Genomic DNA, 17,632 nt, shown 5'->3' on the forward strand with positions numbered 1-17,632 from the left:
AACGACTTTCTTATATGAAGCGTGACCTATGGTTTTTATCGTCGATTTGGGTTGAGTTAGGCGAGATACTACTTCCTACGAAGTTTCCCGTTCATATCTTCCCTAATTTTTGAAAAAAAGAAAATTATGTCTCCGAACCTCACATTTTACTATATGTGGAATTTTCAGAGTCCGAACGACTTTCTTATATGAAGCGTGACCTATGGTTTTTTTCGTCGATTTTAGTGTAATTAGGTGAAGTACAACTTCCTACGAAGTTTCCCGTTCATATCTTCCCTAATTTTTGAAAAATAAGAAAATTATGTCTCCGAACCTCACATTTTACTATATGTGGAATTTTCAGAGTCCGAACAACTTTCTTATATGAAGCGTGACCTATGGTTTTTTTCGTCGATTTTAGTGTAATTAGGAGAAGAACAACTTCCTACGAAGTTTCCCGTTCATATCTTCCCTAATTTTTGAAAAAAAAGAAAATTATGTCTCCGAACCTCACATTTTACTATATGTGGAATTTTCAGAGTCCGAACGACTTTCTTATATGAAGCGTGACCTATGGTTTTTATCGTCGATTTGGGTGTAATTAGGTTAGATACTACTTCCTACGAAGTTTCCCGTTCATATCTTCCCTAATTTTTGAAAAATAAGAAAATTATGTCTCCGAACCTCACATTTTACTATATGTGGAATTTTCAGAGTCCGAACGACTTTCTTATATGAAGCGTGACCTATGGTTTTTATCGTCGATTTGGGTGTAATTAGGTTAGATTCTACTTCCTACGAAGTTTCCCGTTCATACCTTCCCTAATTTTTGAAAAAAAGAAAATTATGTCTCCGAACCTCACATTTTACTATATGTGGAATTTTCAGAGTCCGAACAACTTTCTTATATGAAGCGTGACCTATGGTTTTTTTCGTCGATTCTAGTGTAATTAGGTGAAGTACAACTTCCTACGAAGTTTTCCGTTCATACCTCTGCTAATTTTTGAAAAATACGAAAATCATGTCCTCGAACCTCACATTTTACTATATGTGGAATTTTCAGAGTCCGAACGACTTTCTTATATGAAGCGTGACCTATGGTTTTTATCGTCGATTTGGGTTGAATTAGGAAAGATACTACTTCCTACGAAGTTTAACGTTCATAACTTCCCTAATTTTTGAAAAATAAGAAAATTATGTCTCCGAACCTCACATTTTACTATATGTGGAATTTTCAGAGTCCGAACGACTTTCTTATATGAAGCGTGACCTATGGTTTTTATCGTCGATTTGGGTTGAATTGGGTAAGATACTACTTCCTAGGAAATTTTCCGTTCATACCTCTGCTAATTTTTGAAAAATACGAAAATCATGTCCTAGAACCTCACATTTTACTATATGTGGAATTTTCAGAGTCCGCACGACTTTCTTATATGAAGCGTGACCTATGGTTTTTATCGTCGATTTGGGTTGAATTAGGTAAGATACTACTTCCTAGGAAGTTTTCCGTTCATACCTCTGCTAATTTTTGAAAAATACGAAAATCATGTCCTCGAACCTCACATTTTACTATATGTGGAATTTTCAGAGTCCGAACGACTTTCTTATATGAAGCGTGACCTATGGTTTTTATCGTCGATTTGGGTGTAATTAGGTTAGATTCTACTTCCTACGAAGTTTCCCGTTCATACCTTCCCTAATTTTTGAAAAAAAGAAAATTATGTCTCCGAACCTCACATTTTACTATATGTGGAATTTTCAGAGTCCGAACGACTTTCTTATATGAAGCGTGACCTATGGTTTTTATCGTCAATTTGGGTTGACTTAGGTGAGATACTACTTCGTAGAAAGTATTTTCAACGTTCCTTCAATAGTTTTTGAAAAATAAGAAAATTATGTCTCCGAACCCCACATTTTACTATATGTGGAATTTTCAGAGTCCGAACGACTTTCTTATATGAAGCGTGACCTATGGTTTTTTTCGTCGATTTTAGTGTAATTAGGTGAAGTACAACTTTCTACGAAGTTTCCCGTTCATATCTTCCCTAATTTTTGAAAAATAAGAAAATTATGTCTCCGAACCTCACATTTTACTATATGTGGAATTTTCAGAGTCCGAACGACTTTTTTATATGAAGCGTGACCTATGGTTTTTATCGTCGATTTGGGTTGAATTAGGTAAGATACTACTTCCTAGGAAGTTTTCCGTTATACCTCTGCTAATTTTTGAAAAATACGAAAATCATGTCCTCGAACCTCACATTTTACTATATGTGGAATTTTCAGAGTCCGAACGACTTTCTTATATGAAGCGTGACCTATGGTTTTTATCGTCGATTTGGGTTGAATTAGGAAAGATACTACTTCCTACGAAGTTTAACGTTCATAACTTCCCTAATTTTTGAAAAATAAGAAAATTATGTCTCCGAACCTCACATTTTACTATATGTGGAATTTTCAGAGTCCGAACGACTTTCTTATATGAAGCGTGACCTATGGTTTTTATCGTCGATTTGGGTTGAATTGGGTAAGATACTACTTCCTAGGAAATTTTCCGTTCATACCTCTGCTAATTTTTGAAAAATACGAAAATCATGTCCTAGAACCTCACATTTTACTATATGTGGAATTTTCAGAGTCCGAACGACTTTCTTATATGAAGCGTGACCTATGGTTTTTATCGTCGATTTGGGTTGAATTAGGTAAGATACTACTTCCTAGGAAGTTTTCCGTTCATACCTCTGCTAATTTTTGAAAAATACGAAAATCATGTCCTCGAACCTCACATTTTACTATATGTGGAATTTTCAGAGTCCGAAGGACTTTCTTATATGAAGCGTGACCTATGGTTTTTATCGTCGATTTGGGTGTAATTAGGTTAGATTCTACTTCCTACGAAGTTTCCCGTTCATACCTTCCCTAATTTTTGAAAAAAAGAAAATTATGTCTCCGAACCTCACATTTTACTATATGTGGAATTTTCAGAGTCCGAACGACTTTCTTATATGAAGCGTGACCTATGGTTTTTATCGTCAATTTGGGTTGACTTAGGTGAGATACTACTTCGTAGAAAGTATTTTCAACGTTCCTTCAATAGTTTTTGAAAAATAAGAAAATTATGTCTCCGAACCCCACATTTTACTATATGTGGAATTTTCAGAGTCCGAACGACTTTCTTATATGAAGCGTGACCTATGGTTTTTATCGTCAATTTGGGTTGACTTAGGTGAGATAGTACTTCGTAGGAAGTATTTCCAACGTTCCTTCAATAGTTTTTGAAAAATAATAAAATTATGTCTCCGAACCTCACATTTTACTATATGTGGAATTTTCAGAGTCCGAACGACTTTCTTATATGAAGCGTGACCTATGGTTTTTATCGTCGATTTGGGTGTAATTAGGTTAGATACTACTTCCTACGAAGTTTCCCGTTCATATCTTTCCTAATTTTTGAAAAATAAGAAAATTATGTCTCCGAACCTCACATTTTACTATATGTGGAATTTTCAGAGTCCGAACGACTTTCTTATATGAAGCGTGACCTATGGTTTTTATCGTCGATTTGGGTTGAGTTAGGTGAGATACTACTTCCTACGAAGTTTCCCGTTCATATCTTCCCTAATTTTTGAAAAAAAGAAAATTATGTCTCCGAACCTCACATTTTACTATATGTGGAATTTTCAGAGTCCGAACGACTTTCTTCTATGAAGCGTGACCTATGGTTTTTATCGTCGATTGACAGAGTTCATCTCGAGCTCTGTCAATATAGATCCCTTCAATGTTTCCATTGTGCAGTTTAAGAAAATGTTGAAACTTCATTATTATGCGAAGTTATGATTAAAGTTGTATTTGCTTTCCTGTTTATATGTATATGATTTTACTTGTTTTTTTGCGATAATGGGGATTTTTCACTATATTGTTTTTTTCCAGAAGTTTCATCACTGAATACTGGGTTTAAGTATTGGAGGTATTTTTGTACGTTATTGCAACTTTTCCATGTGAATCTGTGACTACTGTATTGGGTTGAAATAACTGTTTGTATTCTCATACTCAATAAATATATGAATAAATAAATAAATGAATAAGACCTACCTGTCCATTTCAATGTGTTATCTTGATATGATGGTTGACTGTCAGATTGATTTGGATTTTACTCAATGACGGTGGTTGACAAAAATTTTATATTGAATTGATACTGATTTCGGATGAATTTCACGTTGAATCAACACGTTATTGGCAGGAAGGGTCGCATTTAAAACTAGAAAATGATTCAACACGTTATTCACCCGAACGCATTTAATATTGACAATCGTGGTCACGTTCCAGTCCTACAGCACCCGGTTCAGTACGTTATTTCGTACAGCTCCGAAACTTATAGTCGATAACCGGATCGCGCTATCGTGATATCATCTTGCGCTATCATTCGCAATTTAATGAAGATATGGGAGACAAACATCTCCATCAGTTTTAACAATTCTTTTTGTCAGGCATTATCGGTCACATAGACGGTTTTTCATTTATTATTTTGAAGTGTACTATTGCTATTCTCGTTTATGTGAAGTGTTCAGAAAACTATAACGTTTTGAATCGTTTTTTCTGTAAACTACGGATACTGACACGAAATGTGTGTATCGTCTTCGAGCTGGAGAAGAGGCTTTCATCTTCGTTACGGGGTCTCGTCTAATCGACAAGACGAATCCCCAAGCTAAGGGCAGAGTATCAACAGATCCGTAGCATGGAAACCGATGTACCCACTGTCACCCTTGCCAGGATGTAAGTTGCCTACAGGCAATTATTTAAAGCTTCAACATCGAAATTGAACCATGATTAACCGTCAAGGATTGACCCTCAAGGGCCCAGGTCGTACGTGGCGATCCCGCCGCTGACCATTAGCTCCAAACGGCAACCTTGGCTCGTGCGACACCAGACGAACACGTCTGATGCCTTGGTAAAGTCACATTGTTTGAGTCTTACGGCTCATAGAAGCTAAAACTAAGTCATCAGTAGGGTAAAACTAACCACTCTAAGTATATGTGAACTGACTATGTTCACACGATAGGGCCACGAGACGTCAGCATCTTCGCCTATGTACATCAACAATCTTCGGGTAAATCGACTAACGAAATTCAATCGAAATCGCAGTCGAACACCCTCCTCGAAAATCAGACAACACGGCAGAAGGATAACAGACGAGCTACGCGCGGACCCTTGTAATATGGCACTAACCGCGTCGGAAGACTAAGGTTTAGCACCTTGCGAGCCCAGAGATACGATTAGCTCCGAACACAGGAGTTCTAAGCCTTGAACGTTTCTACTAGACCGCAAAGAAACTGAGACCGTTATGTCCCTCGCCGAGGCGTTTGCCACAAGTGGTAAACCCCCGGCTCCATACACATTCTCAACCCTTCGCTATATATGAAAAAATAACGACTCGGTGAATGAGAGATGTAATTCATTCTCGTTCGGAAGGAAGTCCGAGGAGTGAGTGGTCGCAAAGTATAGTGACATAACCGAAAGGTAAAACCGAAAGGTTAGACACGTTTTTTATAGTCGATCGCATAATGGCCATTCGAATACAAAGATACGAAGCGGACCGCGATCTCGCTGCGAGGGGTCGCTCAAGGCAAGAGATGAAACATAGAAGCGATACATCGAGATCGAGAATACTCCGGAAGAACAAAGACTAGCTGAGATCAACCACTTCAAAGTTCGCACATCGGAGCTTAATTCTGATAATGCACCGACTTATTCTACGAAATCACGTCAAACCCATCACTGCGGGGATCCGATTCGAGCCTACCAACCAGAACAGCAACTTCATCCTAGAAAAAGAAATCCGCCACAACTGGCCAGCATGACCCATTCTCCATCCCTTTACATATGTGTCTGGAGGACATGGGATAACCCTCCAGAATCACAATTACGTACATATTCATTAGATCCGGGGCGATTTGCCTCGGATCGCATCGAATATCTCTAATCGTATCAGTCTCACACTCGTAATATGTCCGAAGGTCTCTCATTCATAAGTTTCGAATGCACCTTTCGGGATAATAACACTTTATTAAACGAAGACATAAACGAAAATATGCATCGGAGCAACCATCTATGGTCTCCCATCCGAACGACTCTTTTCTTCGTTAAACATCGTTATGTGTCCGAGACGGAGCCCTCCCTACCTACATATGCTAGGAGAGCATGGGGTAACCCTCCAGAAGACCGCGACAATTTTCAGGGTCCGAACAAGTTTCTTATATGAAGCATGACCTATGGTTTTTATCGTTGATTTGGGTTGGTATAGGTACGATACTACCTCCTGAGCTGCTTTTAGAACATTCCTCCAATAGTTTTTGAAAAATAAGGAAATCATATCGCCCGAACCTCACATTTTACTATATGTGGAATTTTCAGAGTCCGAACAAGTTTCTTATATTAAGCATGACCTATGGTTTTTATCATTGATTTGGGTTGGTATAGGTACGATTCTACCTCCTGAGATGTTTTTCGAACATTCCTTCAGTAGTTTTTGAAAAATGAGGAAATCATGTCACTCGAACCTCACATTTTACTATATGTGGAATTTTCAGTCCGGACAAGTTTCTTATATGAAGCGTGAACTATGGTTTTTATCGTCGATTTGGGTTGAATTAGGTAAGATACTACTTCCTACGAAGTTTTCCGTTCATACCTCTGCTAATTTTTGAAAAATAAGAAAATTATGTCTCCGAACCTCACATTTTACTATATGTGGAATTTTCAGAGTCCGAACGACTTTCTTATATGAAGCGTGACCTATGGTTTTTATCGTCGATTTGGGTGTAATTAGGTGAGATACTACTTCCTACGAAGTTTCCCGTTCATATCTTCCCTAATTTTTGAAAAAAAGAAAATTATGTCTCCGAACCTCACATTTTACTATATGTGGAATTTTCAGAGTCCGAACGACTTTCTTATATGAAGCGTGACCTATGGTTTTTATCGTCGATTTGGGTGGAGTTAGGTTAGATTCTACTTCCTACGAAGTTTCCCGTTCATACCTTCCCTAATTTTTGAAGAAAAGAAAATTATGTCTCCGAACCTCACATTTTACTATATGTGGAATTTTCAGAGTCCGAACGACTTTCTTATATGAAGCGTGACCTATGGTTTTTTTCGTCGATTTTAGTGTAATTAGGAGAAGTACAACTTCCTACGAAGTTTCCCGTTCATATCTTCCCTAATTTTTGAAAAAAAGAAAATTATGTCTCCGAACCTCACATTTTACTATATGTGGAATTTTCAGAGTCCGAACGACTTTCTTATATGAAGCGTGACCTATGGTTTTTATCGTCGATTTGGGTGTAATTAGGTTAGATTCTACTTCCTACGAAGTTTCCCGTTCATACCTTCCCTACTTTTTGAAAAAATGAAAATTATGTCTCCGAACCTCACATTTTACTATATGTGGAATTTTCAGAGTCCGAACGACTTTCTTATATGAAGCGTGACCTATGGTTTTTATCGTCGATTTGGGTTGAGTTAGGTGAGATACTACTTCCTACGAAGTTTCCCGTTCATACCTTCCCTAATTTTTGAAAAAAAGAAAATTATGTCTCCGAACCTCACATTTTACTATATGTGGAATTTTCAGAGTCCGAACGACTTTCTTATATGAAGCGTGACCTATGGTTTTTATCGTCGATTTGGGTTGAGTTAGGTGAGATACTACTTCCTACGAAGTTTCCCGTTCATATCTTCCCTAATTTTTGAAAAAAAGAAAATTATGTCTCCGAACCTCACATTTTACTATATGTGGAATTTTCAGAGTCCGAACGACTTTCTTATATGAAGCGTGACCTATGGTTTTTATCGTCGATTTGGGTGTAACTAGGTTAGATTCTACTTCCTACGAAGTTTCCCGTTCATACCTTCCCTACTTTTTGAAAAAATGAAAATTATGTCTCCGAACCTCACATTTTACTATATGTGGAATTTTCAGAGTCCGAACGACTTTCTTATATGAAGCGTGACCTATGGTTTTTATCGTCAATTTGGGTTGACTTAGGTGAGATACTACTTCGTAGAAAGTATTTTCAACGTTCCTTCAATAGTTTTTGAAAAATAAGAAAATTATGTCTCCGAACCCCACATTTTACTATATGTGGAATTTTCAGAGTCCGAACGACTTTCTTATATGAAGCGTGACCTATGGTTTTTATCGTCAATTTGGGTTGACTTAGGTGAGATACTACTTCGTAGAAAGTATTTCCAACGTTCCTTCAATAGTTTTTGAAAAATAATAAAATTATGTCTCCGAACCTCACATTTTACTATATGTGGAATTTTCAGAGTCCGAACGACTTTCTTATATGAAGCGTGACCTATGGTTTTTATCGTCGATTTGGGTGTAATTAGGTTAGATACTACTTCCTACGAAGTTTCCCGTTCATATCTTTCCTAATTTTTGAAAAATAAGAAAATTATGTCTCCGAACCTCACATTTTACTATATGTGGAATTTTCAGAGTCCGAACGACTTTCTTATATGAAGCGTGACCTATGGTTTTTATCGTCGATTTGGGTTGAGTTAGGTGAGATACTACTTCCTACGAAGTTTCCCGTTCATATCTTCCCTAATTTTTGAAAAAAAGAAAATTATGTCTCCGAACCTCACATTTTACTATATGTGGAATTTTCAGAGTCCGAACGACTTTCTTCTATGAAGCGTGACCTATGGTTTTTATCGTCGATTGACAGAGTTCATCTCGAGCTCTGTCAATATAGATCCCTTCAATGTTTCCATTGTGCAGTTTAAGAAAATGTTGAAACTTCATTATTATGCGAAGTTATGATTAAAGTTGTATTTGCTTTCCTGTTTATATGTATATGATTTTACTTGTTTTTTTGCGATAATGGGGATTTTTCACTATATTGTTTTTTTCCAGAAGTTTCATCACTGAATACTGGGTTTAAGTATTGGAGGTATTTTTGTACGTTATTGCAACTTTTCCATGTGAATCTGTGACTACTGTATTGGGTTGAAATAACTGTTTGTATTCTCATACTCAATAAATATATGAATAAATAAATAAATGAATAAGACCTACCTGTCCATTTCAATGTGTTATCTTGATATGATGGTTGACTGTCAGATTGATTTGGATTTTACTCAATGACGGTGGTTGACAAAAATTTTATATTGAATTGATACTGATTTCGGATGAATTTCACGTTGAATCAACACGTTATTGGCAGGAAGGGTCGCATTTAAAACTAGAAAATGATTCAACACGTTATTCACCCGAACGCATTTAATATTGACAATCGTGGTCACGTTCCAGTCCTACAGCACCCGGTTCAGTACGTTATTTCGTACAGCTCCGAAACTTATAGTCGATAACCGGATCGCGCTATCGTGATATCATCTTGCGCTATCATTCGCAATTTAATGAAGATATGGGAGACAAACATCTCCATCAGTTTTAACAATTCTTTTTGTCAGGCATTATCGGTCACATAGACGGTTTTTCATTTATTATTTTGAAGTGTACTATTGCTATTCTCGTTTATGTGAAGTGTTCAGAAAACTATAACGTTTTGAATCGTTTTTTCTGTAAACTACGGATACTGACACGAAATGTGTGTATCGTCTTCGAGCTGGAGAAGAGGCTTTCATCTTCGTTACGGGGTCTCGTCTAATCGACAAGACGAATCCCCAAGCTAAGGGCAGAGTATCAACAGATCCGTAGCATGGAAACCGATGTACCCACTGTCACCCTTGCCAGGATGTAAGTTGCCTACAGGCAATTATTTAAAGCTTCAACATCGAAATTGAACCATGATTAACCGTCAAGGATTGACCCTCAAGGGCCCAGGTCGTACGTGGCGATCCCGCCGCTGACCATTAGCTCCAAACGGCAACCTTGGCTCGTGCGACACCAGACGAACACGTCTGATGCCTTGGTAAAGTCACATTGTTTGAGTCTTACGGCTCATAGAAGCTAAAACTAAGTCATCAGTAGGGTAAAACTAACCACTCTAAGTATATGTGAACTGACTATGTTCACACGATAGGGCCACGAGACGTCAGCATCTTCGCCTATGTACATCAACAATCTTCGGGTAAATCGACTAACGAAATTCAATCGAAATCGCAGTCGAACACCCTCCTCGAAAATCAGACAACACGGCAGAAGGATAACAGACGAGCTACGCGCGGACCCTTGTAATATGGCACTAACCGCGTCGGAAGACTAAGGTTTAGCACCTTGCGAGCCCAGAGATACGATTAGCTCCGAACACAGGAGTTCTAAGCCTTGAACGTTTCTACTAGACCGCAAAGAAACTGAGACCGTTATGTCCCTCGCCGAGGCGTTTGCCACAAGTGGTAAACCCCCGGCTCCATACACATTCTCAACCCTTCGCTATATATGAAAAAATAACGACTCGGTGAATGAGAGATGTAATTCATTCTCGTTCGGAAGGAAGTCCGAGGAGTGAGTGGTCGCAAAGTATAGTGACATAACCGAAAGGTAAAACCGAAAGGTTAGACACGTTTTTTATAGTCGATCGCATAATGGCCATTCGAATACAAAGATACGAAGCGGACCGCGATCTCGCTGCGAGGGGTCGCTCAAGGCAAGAGATGAAACATAGAAGCGATACATCGAGATCGAGAATACTCCGGAAGAACAAAGACTAGCTGAGATCAACCACTTCAAAGTTCGCACATCGGAGCTTAATTCTGATAATGCACCGACTTATTCTACGAAATCACGTCAAACCCATCACTGCGGGGATCCGATTCGAGCCTACCAACCAGAACAGCAACTTCATCCTAGAAAAAGAAATCCGCCACAACTGGCCAGCATGACCCATTCTCCATCCCTTTACATATGTGTCTGGAGGACATGGGATAACCCTCCAGAATCACAATTACGTACATATTCATTAGATCCGGGGCGATTTGCCTCGGATCGCATCGAATATCTCTAATCGTATCAGTCTCACACTCGTAATATGTCCGAAGGTCTCTCATTCATAAGTTTCGAATGCACCTTTCGGGATAATAACACTTTATTAAACGAAGACATAAACGAAAATATGCATCGGAGCAACCATCTATGGTCTCCCATCCGAACGACTCTTTTCAACGTTAAACATCGTTATGTGTCCGAGACGGAGCCCTCCCTACCTACATATGCTAGGAGAGCATGGGGTAACCCTCCAGAAGACCGCGACAATTTTCAGGGTCCGAACAAGTTTCTTATATGAAGCATGACCTATGGTTTTTATCGTTGATTTGGGTTGGTATAGGTACGATACTACCTCCTGAGCTGCTTTTAGAACATTCCTCCAATAGTTTTTGAAAAATAAGGAAATCATATCGCCCGAACCTCACATTTTACTATATGTGGAATTTTCAGAGTCCGAACAAGTTTCTTATATTAAGCATGACCTATGGTTTTTATCATTGATTTGGGTTGGTATAGGTACGATTCTACCTCCTGAGATGTTTTTCGAACATTCCTTCAGTAGTTTTTGAAAAATGAGGAAATCATGTCACTCGAACCTCACATTTTACTATATGTGGAATTTTCAGTCCGGACAAGTTTCTTATATGAAGCGTGAACTATGGTTTTTATCGTCGATTTGGGTTGAATTAGGTAAGATACTACTTCCTACGAAGTTTCCCGTTCATACCTTCGCTAATTTTTGAAAAATAAGAAAATTATGTCTCCGAACCTCACATTTTACTATATGTGGAATTTTCAGAGTCCGAACGACTTTCTTATATGAAGCGTGACCTATGGTTTTTATCGTCGATTTGGGTGTAATTAGGTGAGATACTACTTCCTACGAAGTTTCCCGTTCATATCTTCCCTAATTTTTGAAAAAAAGAAAATTATGTCTCCGAACCTCACATTTTACTATATGTGGAATTTTCAGAGTCCGAACGACTTTCTTATATGAAGCGTGACCTATGGTTTTTATCGTCGATTTGGGTGTAATTAGGTTAGATTCTACTTCCTACGAAGTTTCCCGTTCATACCTTCCCTAATTTTTGAAGAAAAGAAAATTATGTCTCCGAACCTCACATTTTACTATATGTGGAATTTTCAGAGTCCGAACGACTTTCTTATATGAAGCGTGACCTATGGTTTTTTTCGTCGATTTTAGTGTAATTAGGAGAAGTACAACTTCCTACGAAGTTTCCCGTTCATATCTTCCCTAATTTTTGAAAAAAAGAAAATTATGTCTCCGAACCTCACATTTTACTATATGTGGAATTTTCAGAGTCCGAACGACTTTCTTATATGAAGCGTGACCTATGGTTTTTATCGTCGATTTGGGTGTAATTAGGTTAGATTCTACTTCCTACGAAGTTTCCCGTTCATACCTTCCCTACTTTTTGAAAAAAAGAAAATTATGTCTCCGAACCTCACATTTTACTATATGTGGAATTTTCAGAGTCCGAACGACTTTCTTATATGAAGCGTGACCTATGGTTTTTATCGTCGATTTGGGTTGAGTTAGGTGAGATACTACTTCCTACGAAGTTTCCCGTTCATATCTTCCCTAATTTTTGAAAAAAAGAAAATTATGTCTCCGAACCTCACATTTTACTATATGTGGAATTTTCAGAGTCCGAACGACTTTCTTATATGAAGCGTGACCTATGGTTTTTATCGTCGATTTGGGTTGAGTTAGGTGAGATACTACTTCCTACGAAGTTTCCCGTTCATATCTTCCCTAATTTTTGAAAAAAAGAAAATTATGTCTCCGAACCTCACATTTTACTATATGTGGAATTTTCAGAGTCCGAACGACTTTCTTATATGAAGCGTGACCTATGGTTTTTATCGTCGATTTGGGTGTAACTAGGTTAGATTCTACTTCCTACGAAGTTTCCCGTTCATACCTTCCCTACTTTTTGAAAAAATGAAAATTATGTCTCCGAACCTCACATTTTACTATATGTGGAATTTTCAGAGTCCGAACGACTTTCTTATATGAAGCGTGACCTATGGTTTTTATCGTCGATTTGGGTTGAGTTAGGTGAGATACTACTTCCTACGAAGTTTCCCGTTCATATCTTCCCTAATTTTTGAAAAAAAGAAAATTATGTCTCCGAACCTCACATTTTACTATATGTGGAATTTTCAGAGTCCGAACGACTTTCTTATATGAAGCGTGACCTATGGTTTTTTTCGTCGATTTTAGTGTAATTAGGTGAAGTACAACTTCCTACGAAGTTTCCCGTTCATATCTTCCCTAATTTTTGAAAAAAAAGAAAATTATGTCTCCGAACCTCACATTTTACTATATGTGGAATTTTCAGAGTCCGAACAACTTTCTTATATGAAGCGTGACCTATGGTTTTTTTCGTCGATTTTAGTGTAATTAGGTGAAGTACAACTTCCTACGAAGTTTCCCGTTCATATCTTCCCTAATTTTTGAAAAAAAAGAAAATTATGTCTCCGAACCTCACATTTTACTATATGTGGAATTTTCAGAGTCCGAACGACTTTCTTATATGAAGCGTGACCTATGGTTTTTATCGTCGATTTGGGTGTAATTAGGTTAGATACTACTTCCTACGAAGTTTCCCGTTCATATCTTCCCTAATTTTTGAAAAATAAGAAAATTATGTCTCCGAACTTCACATTTTACTATATGTGGAATTTTCAGAGTCCGAACGACTTTCTTATATGAAGCGTGACCTATGGTTTTTATCGTCGATTTGGGTGTAATTAGGTTAGATTCTACTTCCTACGAAGTTTCCCGTTCATACCTTCCCTAATTTTTGAAAAAAAGAAAATTATGTCTCCGAACCTCACATTTTACTATATGTGGAATTTTCAGAGTCCGAACAACTTTCTTATATGAAGCGTGACCTATGGTTTTTTTCGTCGATTCTAGTGTAATTAGGTGAAGTACAACTTCCTACGAAGTTTTCCGTTCATACCTCTGCTAATTTTTGAAAAATACGAAAATCATGTCCTCGAACCTCACATTTTACTATATGTGGAATTTTCAGAGTCCGAACGACTTTCTTATATGAAGCGTGACCTATGGTTTTTATCGTCGATTTGGGTTGAATTAGGAAAGATACTACTTCCTACGAAGTTTAACGTTCATAACTTCCCTAATTTTTGAAAAATAAGAAAATTATGTCTCCGAACCTCACATTTTACTATATGTGGAATTTTCAGAGTCCGAACGACTTTCTTATATGAAGCGTGACCTATGGTTTTTATCGTCGATTTGGGTTGAATTGGGTAAGATACTACTTCCTAGGAAATTTTCCGTTCATACCTCTGCTAATTTTTGAAAAATACGAAAATCATGTCCTGGAACCTCACATTTTACTATATGTGGAATTTTCAGAGTCCGCACGACTTTCTTATATGAAGCGTGACCTATGGTTTTTATCGTCGATTTGGGTTGAATTAGGTAAGATACTACTTCCTAGGAAGTTTTCCGTTCATACCTCTGCTAATTTTTGAAAAATACGAAAATCATGTCCTCGAACCTCACATTTTACTATATGTGGAATTTTCAGAGTCCGAACGACTTTCTTATATGAAGCGTGACCTATGGTTTTTATCGTCGATTTGGGTGTAATTAGGTTAGATTCTACTTCCTACGAAGTTTCCCGTTCATACCTTCCCTAATTTTTGAAAAAAAGAAAATTATGTCTCCGAACCTCACATTTTACTATATGTGGAATTTTCAGAGTCCGAACGACTTTCTTATATGAAGCGTGACCTATGGTTTTTATCGTCAATTTGGGTTGACTTAGGTGAGATACTACTTCGTAGAAAGTATTTTCAACGTTCCTTCAATAGTTTTTGAAAAATAAGAAAATTATGTCTCCGAACCCCACATTTTACTATATGTGGAATTTTCAGGGTCCGAACGACTTTCTTATATGAAGCGTGACCTATGGTTTTTTTCGTCGATTTTAGTGTAATTAGGTGAAGTACAACTTTCTACGAAGTTTCCCGTTCATATCTTCCCTAATTTTTGAAAAATAAGAAAATTATGTCTCCGAACCTCACATTTTACTATATGTGGAATTTTCAGAGTCCGAACGACTTTTTTATATGAAGCGTGACCTATGGTTTTTATCGTCGATTTGGGTTGAATTAGGTAAGATACTACTTCCTAGGAAGTTTTCCGTTCATACCTCTGCTAATTTTTGAAAAATACGAAAATCATGTCCTCGAACCTCACATTTTACTATATGTGGAATTTTCAGAGTCCGAACGACTTTCTTATATGAAGCGTGACCTATGGTTTTTATCGTCGATTTGGGTTGAATTAGGAAAGATACTACTTCCTACGAAGTTTAACGTTCATAACTTCCCTAATTTTTGAAAAATAAGAAAATTATGTCTCCGAACCTCACATTTTACTATATGTGGAATTTTCAGAGTCCGAACGACTTTCTTATATGAAGCGTGACCTATGGTTTTTATCGTCGATTTGGGTTGAATTGGGTAAGATACTACTTCCTAGGAAATTTTCCGTTCATACCTCTGCTAATTTTTGAAAAATACGAAAATCATGTCCTAGAACCTCACATTTTACTATATGTGGAATTTTCAGAGTCCGCACGACTTTCTTATATGAAGCGTGACCTATGGTTTTTATCGTCGATTTGGGTTGAATTAGGTAAGATACTACTTCCTAGGAAGTTTTCCGTTCATACCTCTGCTAATTTTTGAAAAATACGAAAATCATGTCCTCGAACCTCACATTTTACTATATGTGGAATTTTCAGAGTCCGAACGACTTTCTTATATGAAGCGTGACCTATGGTTTTTATCGTCGATTTGGGTGTAATTAGGTTAGATTCTACTTCCTACGAAGTTTCCCGTTCATACCTTCCCTAATTTTTGAAAAAAAGAAAATTATGTCTCCGAACCTCACATTTTACTATATGTGGAATTTTCAGAGTCCGAACGACTTTCTTATATGAAGCGTGACCTATGGTTTTTATCGTCAATTTGGGTTGACTTAGGTGAGATACTACTTCGTAGAAAGTATTTTCAACGTTCCTTCAATAGTTTTTGAAAAATAAGAAAATTATGTCTCCGAACCCCACATTTTACTATATGTGGAATTTTCAGAGTCCGAACGACTTTCTTATATGAAGCGTGACCTATGGTTTTTATCGTCAATTTGGGTTGACTTAGGTGAGATACTACTTCGTAGAAAGTATTTCCAACGTTCCTTCAATAGTTTTTGAAAAATAATAAAATTATGTCTCCGAACCTCACATTTTACTATATGTGGAATTTTCAGAGTCCGAACGACTTTCTTATATGAAGCTTGACCTATGGTTTTTATCGTCGATTTGAGTGTAATTAGGTGAGATACAACTTCCCACGAAGTTTCCCGTTCATATCTTCCCTAATTTTTGAAGAATAAGAAAATTATGTCTCCGAACCTCACATTTTACTATATGTGGAATTTTCAGAGTCCGAACGACTTTCTTATATGAAGCGTGACCTATGGTTTTTATCGTCGATTTGAGTGTAATTAGGTGAGATACCACTTCCCACGAAGTTTCCCGTTCATACCTTCCCTAATTTTTGAAAAAAGGAAAATTATGTCTCCGAACCTCACATTTTACTATACGTGGAATTTTCAGAGTCCGAACGACTTTCTTATATGAAGCGTGACCTATGGTTTTTATCGTCGATTTGGGTTGACTTAGGTGAGATACTACTTCGTAGAAAGTATTTCCAACGTTCCTTCAATAGTTTTTGAAAAATAATAAAATTATGTCTCCGAACCTCACATTTTACTATATGTGGAATTTTCAGTCCGAACGACTTTCTTATATGAAGCGTGACCTATGGTTTTTATCGTCGACTTGGGTTGAGTTAGGTGAGATACTACTTCCTACGAAGTTTCCGTTCATATCTTCCCTAATTTTTGAAAAAAAAAAATTATCTCTCCGAACCTCACATTTTACTATATGTGGAATTTTCAGAGTCCGAACGACTTTCTTATATGAAGCGTGACCTATGGTTTTTATCGTCGATTTGGGTTGACTTAGGTGAGATAATAATAATAATAATAATGTCGCCTTTATTAGAATGAAATCATAAGATACACTCTGAAGATGTTAGGGACCCAACTGAAGCGAAGTTTAGTCTATGACTACTCTTACACTTAACTCCAGAGAGGCCCCAAAAAAAAAAATTACATCGATAATGGTCCAAACCATAGTAATACAACATGTAACAAGACCAGAAAAAAAAAACAAATCATATGTGAAAACTTAACACTTATAGAAAGCAAAAGCAAAAAAATAGAATATGATAAAATAAACATCACTGAATCTGTCTCTGGAATAATATAGATCTCAAACGTGCCCTAAACTGTGAATACGAAGTTGAATGCAAATCCAAGTTGACAGCATTGAAAATTTTTGCAGCACCGTAAGAGAATGACCTCTGAAACCTGGCCGTCCGATGAGACGGAATCGTCAGCAAGTTCGCGCCACGTATATGACGATCATGAACGGCACATCTCGGTATCAACCTGAGCCTCAGATCGTGCACCGACGGCACCTTCATCAATCTGAACACGAAGCAACCCAAGTGCAATTTAGCCCGATTATCCATGCGCAGCCAATTCAGCTCATTTATTCTACG

The sequence above is a fragment of the Coccinella septempunctata genome, chromosome 6, assembly GCF_907165205.1.
Source record: "Coccinella septempunctata chromosome 6, icCocSept1.1, whole genome shotgun sequence".
NCBI classification, from domain to species: Eukaryota; Metazoa; Arthropoda; class Insecta; order Coleoptera; family Coccinellidae; genus Coccinella; species Coccinella septempunctata.